The sequence below is a fragment of the Heloderma suspectum genome, chromosome Z (genome assembly GCF_057233095.1).
Source record: "Heloderma suspectum isolate Gila_16-S chromosome Z, 16-S_ref, whole genome shotgun sequence".
NCBI classification, from domain to species: domain Eukaryota; kingdom Metazoa; phylum Chordata; class Lepidosauria; order Squamata; family Helodermatidae; genus Heloderma; species Heloderma suspectum.
In genome coordinates, this window is record NC_139476.1 from 14882927 (window position 1) to 14890200 (window position 7274).

Genomic DNA, 7274 nt, shown 5'->3' on the forward strand with positions numbered 1-7274 from the left:
GGCAGGGATATATGGATGCAGTGGAGAGATTGATGATTGTGTGAGTGGCTACTGTGGTTTCTGACGCATACCGTTGACCGTCCGGGTGCCCAGGCCAGTAGCAAAGTGCGTGGTGTGCAAAATCCTCTTGTGTCGGCCAGTGAGACCCCTTACTCACTGACCAATTCCCCTTCCCTAATTGTGTCTGTCTTCAATTTAGGAGGGAGGCTATGGGTGGTGGGGGAAGCAAACCTTGCACCCCCTTGGGATGTATGCTAGCAAATTTTAAGAAAGGTTTTAGTGGAGATTATGGGGACCCCCCCATGAATCCTCAACGGTTGCAGACTTTGTGTGAAATAGAGTGGCCGTCTTTTGGTGTAGGATGGCCTACTAAAGGCTCTTTAGAGCCCAGCAAAATCAGCCGTGTATATGCCATTGTGGTTGGCAGACCTGGGCACCCCGACCAATTTCCCTACTTAAACTCATGAGATTCCATAGTCCGCGCTTCTCCTCCATGGCTAAAGAAATGCTTAGAATCCCAGGCAAATGTTTTGGTGCTCAGAAAAGAAAAATTGGCCAAAAAGAAATTACAACCAGTGTTAGAAGCCCCGTGTAAAGATCTGGCAGAGCTAATGGCGTTTCCACCTGCTTATGCCTTGCTTCCACCACGGGCCCATGTTACTGTAAGACCGCCCCGTCGAGATCCAGATCCGGTGGCTCCTGAGCCCCTGCCATCCCCCCCACAGAGGCATTGCCCCTCGCTTTGACTTAGAACTGTCGCCATCAGCTTCAAGCCCCACCGGCAGTGATTCGCCGATTTCAGCTACGGTCCTCAACTCCCAGGTATTGTCTGCCGAGACTTCCATCTCTACGGGATCGGGAGGTTCCCCTCTTACACCTCAATCAGCATTAATAAAAGAAACTGAAGAATTGAAGTGTGGGGCAGAAGATTTAATAAAATCGGCGGTGACCCTTAAAAAGATGTGTTCTCACAAAAAAGGGGAGGCGAGCTCGTCTACTGCTCAAGACTTGCACCCCCTTGAGATGTATGTCAAACAAAGGAGGAAAAAGGTTTTTTAAAAAAGATTCAGAATAGAGACAGAAAACAGCAAAAAGCTCAAGGTCGAGCTGAGAGGAAAAAAAGAACAAGATCTGAGGCTGTTAATTAGAGAAATGTTGCAGGACAGTCTGGCTTTTAACAAAGCGTGGGAGCGTGAGAGCGTGAGGCCGAAGAAGTAGCCGTTAGCCTAGCGCGCCGGGGGGGGGGGCAGGAAAATTGCCCACAACGTTCTGAGTTGTGCAACATCATCACCTCGCCTAATTGAGATGAAATCCCTAAGAAATAGAAACTGAAAATGAAGACCCAGAAGATGAAGGCAAAATAGAAAATAAAGGTGAAGAATCAGCCCCCAGAGCACAGGCTAGACCCCTCTTCGAGTGGAAAGTGTGCCATAAGACTGTCCCAGAGCAGAATGAAGCAGAGAGACCACGTTGAAGATCTCTGTCAAGGTAGCCGTGTTTAGCTTTGAACTGTGTTAGAATTGCATAGAGCCTGTAGCTACTGACCATCGGCTATATGATTTCTGAAGAGCGTAACCATTAAGCTTTTGCCGTGGGATTCCCTGCAATGAAGAAATCTCACTGATTTAAGTGTCCAGTGTTACACTGCCTGAGTGTGTGCGCTGAAGAGACCGAGAAACCAGACAGTATGTTCTCGGCCAAGCCAAAATCACGCTATTACCATGCTCCTGAAAGCTGCAATAAACTGTGTAAGCTGGGAGACCCAACCTGATTGAGAAGAAAAGAAGATATTGGAGCAACTGTCTTAAAAAAACAATGAGATCTGTGTAGCTGGCTGGCTGACGCTGTCAGTGATGTTACAACTTTAAATTAAATCCTGTTTGAGACCCCAGCGAAGAAAGCTGACCCGAGTTATTTGTTGCCCATGCCAAAGCAAAGATTTAGCTGCCCTGCACCTCATCGTGTCCTGTTTTGAGCTTGGGATTTACAAATACAAACAAACTGAGAAGCTTGCCTCTGAAGTCCTGCAAATCACCCCACCGCCTCCCCGAAGATTAATGGCTGCCTGAAAAATGCAAGTATAAGGCGATGCCCATCACCCCCCAGCGTCCTGAGTTTCGGCACTCAGTGTTTCGGTGCTCTTGTGTACCAGGTAGAAGAGAAAAAAAAAGAGTAAGTTTTTAAAATGTGTGTGAGAACCTGACAGAAATAAAATAAAATTTACAGAGGAGTTGCCCAAGTCAAAGCGTCACGGCTAGAGAGCTGAGCTGTGCCGCTCTGTTTAGACAGAGGCCTTGCTAAAAAGTTAAAGGCCCTTGTCTGTCAGAAGGGGTGTAGGGCCACACTTCCCCTTTTTAAACTGATGCAAAAGTGGAGAGCCTTTGCTGGAAACATCTCATCTTCATTGCCCAGAGCCTTCTCTGTTTGCCTCCATCATCATCTGGGCTTTTTAGAGACACTCTGCACATGGACTAAAATTTTAAATTGTCAAAGACTTGCCATGGACAGTGCTGTGAAGCTTTTCATAAACTTGAACTCTCATCGCTGTGGACCGTGTGTCTGTGTTTGTAGTCAGCTCAGTGTACAACAAGCTAAGTTTGATCTATGACTTTTAGATTTCCTTCTGCTAGAACTCATGCAGCATAAAGTTGCCGATGCAAAAATGGTGACCTAGAACTCTTTGCGTGTGTGAGTATGCCCATCCCTTGATTTTGATGAGCCCTGAGCTTTCAGCCAGAAGAGCAGTATAATTGCTGGATCTGCTCCATCATGCCTTACCATGCAAAAAGTGTTTTCCATTCATTGTGTTAAATTGCAGAAAAAGTTTGTTGTGTATATTTTATGATTTCTTAGATATCATAAAATATATGTGATATTTGCAGATTAGTGTTAATTGCAACTCCAAATGATACTGAGTGTGATTCCCAATGGATGACAAGAAGAAAAGACAAAAGGCAAGTCGAGAAAGAGGAGGCAAGAGGCAAAGAGAAAAAACATTTGTAGAAAAGAGGCGTGGCCATAGTTGCCCCCAGGGTAAATTAAAAGCAGCTGATTGTGCCTGGAGCTTATTACCTGGGGTAAAGTAGCCACAATAATGTAATAGTTCTTTAAGATGAAGAAAATGTAACTAGAAGGAGAAGAAGAGCCTATCCCAAATGTGTGTCATTGGGACTAGTGTAAGGCAGAAAGGTTTAAGTGAGTTTAACTTGAAAAAGACAAATAAAGAGACAAAGCTGGTGCATGGAGCAGAAAGTTTTATGTAAAAAGTTTGAAACATGATCTGCAATACAGGCAGATCAGCAAAGAAAAAGAAAGCAAAAGAAAGAGAAAAAATTTGTCTTCCCATACTAATGAATAAAAGTGCTATCAAGCACTTTGGGAAGCGAAGTTGTTTACAGGAAGCTGTGCCTGAGAACCAAACACTTCTAGCCTATGCTGAAAATGCTTGCTAGTGTTGTGCTGCCTCATGGGTAACATGTATGGTATAAAACCCATTTAGCCCAATAGCTCGTGGTTCAGAGAAGCTGTCTGATCCAACCATTAAGTACACCTGTGTGCTGTAAGTTGCCCAATAAAGTCTCCTTGTAAGTAACCCCCCCCCCCCGCTGGAATCCCAACACACAAGTGGGGCTAGAGCGCCTCACCCAGTATCAAACCCTGCTGTTAGAAGCCATAAAAGCAGGTATGAAGAAGTCAATTAATATGACCAAAGTGTCTAAAGTGCTGCAAGGTGCCACCGAGGCCCCAGAGCGTACTTGGAGCATCTTTCAGATGCCTATCGCCAGTACACCCCCCTCGACCCAGAGGCCCAAGAAGACGTGGACGAAAGAAGAAAAGAAGAAGATCTGGCAGAGGCAAAAGATCCTTTAAAAAGAACCAGTGTGCCCAGTGTGGACAAGATGGACATTAGTGGCATGAATGCCCAAATAAAATAAATCAAATACACAAAGGAGAAAACCAAAGGGGCCAGAATGGGCGAAGAGGGAGACAGCTTGAGAGGGGCCGTGACATTGACTTCATGATTGACACTGGAGTGGCATCAAGAGCAAGCAAACGTTAGCCTTAAACAAGAAGTCCAAACACTGGGCAAAGTTCTTCTAGCCCAGCGTCGCTTTGTCTGAGAAAATAAGCCATTCCCATCACCGAAGTTCATCCTTTCCAACCAAGAGTTAAAGTATGAGTTAAAGAGGGAAAAATAACCCTTTGACTCCCAGATGGAGAGGACTGAAAACTGTCATACTTTCCACCCCCGCAGCTATGAAAGCAGCTGGAGTTAAACCCTGGATACATTGGACACGAGTCAAGAGAGCGAGAGGGGGAGAGTAGACTGTAAACAGAAATCCTGAAAATCCTTTAAAAATCATTCTGAAAAAGCAGTAAGAAGACTCAGGCTAGACCTTACTGTGGACACACCGGGAGACTGTCCCCCTGCGTACGGTCAGACCTGCAACTGGAGAATTGAAGAAGGGGACTAGACCCTACTGCAGCTTGCCAGGTGAATAGCTGCCCGGCGTACGGTCAGATCCCAAAGGAGATCAAACATGCGTGTTGTAGTGTTAGTAGTGTTGCATTGTGTTTCCTTAATAAGGTGCGAAAAAGGGGGGCCAGCCCCTAAAAGGGGAAGTTTGTCCCAGCAATTCACTGATCATTACTGGCTTCACCTGGCTAACATCATGAGAGTAAAACATTTTTGTTTGCCAAGAAATATACCTGTAAACAGACTTATTAGCTCCTGCCTAATACCTGTCTGTAGACATCCTGAGAAAATTCAAAAAGATACCATGTTAAGTGTTTATGGTGTAAGTTTAACCTATTCCCAAAATGCTAATTGGGGCGTGGTTGCAAAGATCCTACCCCCTACAGAGTTCACTCTACGCACCCCCATCGTTACTGAAACAAATGCTATGTGTGCACGAATGCTTAATTGTCAAAATTTTTCCAGAAAATATAAAGTTATCCCTGGCCCCCTTCCACTGTAATAAAATTCAAAACATATCTTTTAATGATGCCCACATGCTTTTGCCTCATGGATGGTTTTAGACATGTAGTTCCCGCACTTGGTCATTCATTCCTGCCAACTTGTCTAATAACCACCCATGTTGCCTCAGCCACCAATTGAACTGGTGCCAATTCTTCCCCTGTGGCCCGAGAAAATCCATCGACGGCAGCCTCGAGCACTCCAACTAACTAAAAATTGTAATAGTCATGTGCTCAGAAAAATTGACTCAGAAAAATTGGCCTTAGCAATGTCACTGGTTGGGGTTCCAGGTTTAGCCTTGGCTGATGGTCTAGAGATCAACCGGTTAGCTTGCAGCTTAGCCAAAAGCAAAAATGCCACCTCACGAGCATTGTCATTGTTAAATAAAGAGTTGCGTGATCTAAGAGGTGCAGTTCTAGAAAATAGAGCTGGTATAGATTACCTCTTCCTTCTTCATCATTTAAGTTGTGAGACACACCAAAAGCTCTGTTGTTTTAACTTAACTGATAATGGCAATGCTGTAGATGAACAGATCAACAAGCTGCACAATATAGTAGCTAACAAAACAATAAGACAAAACAATTAGCTCAATTAGTTAACCCCTTGGCTTCCAGATCTTAGCTGGCTTAAAAGCATTGTTCATCCTAATTCAACCAGTGTTGTTCATAAAAGTTCTGTTTTGTCTCTGCGTTCCTTGTCTTATGCGCTGTTTAACCAATCTGTTTTATGTCTCAGCTAGTAAAACTGCTGCCCTCTACGCTCTAATAGTCCAACAGGAGGTTAAGTGATATGTCTGTTATAAAAAGTTTTGTATTGTGCTTTGCAGACTATTATGAGCATTTGCTTATCAGAAATGCTATAACTGTAATGAAATTATGCATTTAAGGGGGGAATGTAGTAGCCATATCGGGGGTCAGACTAAGTAGCCTCATGCAGTCTCATGCTTCATTTTCTTGCTGAGCTCTTGCTGTCTGAAATATATGTTTGTCAGCTGACGAGACACAGGAATTTCTTATCTTGTCAACAAAGGCTAAGGTCATAGAGTTGTATATCATGTTCTCTGCTGTTTTCTGCTTATCATGGCTACCCTATAACCCATTTCTTGTATTATAAACAATGGTGCTAAGAGAGGAAATGCTGAATACTGCAAACCCACACAGAAAGGGGCGGGGGAGATTTTGCATACGTGCCATAATGTCTATAAAAACAATTTGCTGATGTAAATTGGGGCTTTTGGCTCTTTGGAAGTGATTCCAGCCATAAAGCCCGCGCGTTAAATAAAGAAAAACTCTTTTTCCTTCACTCTGTGGTCTCTCTGACTGTGTGTTCTGCAACATGATATTGGCCGCTTTAGTCTCAATTCCCTTTCTAATCATGCCTAACATGGAGTTTGCCTTCTTTACAGCAGCCGCACACTGGACTGACATCTTCATCAAACTGTCCACCACAACCCCAAGATCTCTTTCCTGGCTGGTTTGGTCATGGTATACTTGAAGTTGGGATTTTTTGCCGCAATGTTTGCACTCGCTTACACTCGCTTACATTCTGCATTTGCCATTTAGATGCCCATTCTCCCATTCTGGAAAGATCCTTCCGGAGCTCTTCACAATCCCTTTTTGTTTTAACTACCCCAAATAATGTGGTGTCATCTGCAAACTTGGCCACTTCACTGCTCACTCCTACTTCCAGATCATTTATGAACAAGTTGAAAAGCATTGGTCCCAATACAGATGCCTGTGGGATCCCACTATTGACTTCCCTCCATTGGGAGAATTTACCATTTATTCCTGCTCTCTGTTTTCTGTTCTTTAACCAGTTACTGATCCATAAGAGGTTATGGTGAGGGACTTTGTCAAAAGCCTTTTCGAAGGGCAAGTAAACAATGTCTACCAGATCACCCCTGGCTACATGTTTATTGACACTCTCAAAGAACTCTAAAAGGTTAGTGAGACAGGACTTACCTCTGTGGAAGCCATGTTGATTCTTTTCCAGCATGGCTTGTCCTTCTTTCTGCTTCTAATTTTCTCTTTAATAATGCCTTCAACCAATTTACCTGGAACAGACATTAAGCTAACTGGACTGTTAATTTCATGGATCCCGGATCCCTCTGGATCCCCGGAGTTGGAAGGGATCCGGAATCCTTTTGCAGTCAGAATCGTTGGGCTGTAAGGGTCCCAGAAAGGTCGTTCAGACCGAACCTCAAACCATAACAATATGGAAAGCATTTCAAAACTTGAAACAAACAAACAAACGAACAAACAAACATATGACCATCCAGGAAAACATAGACAGAAAT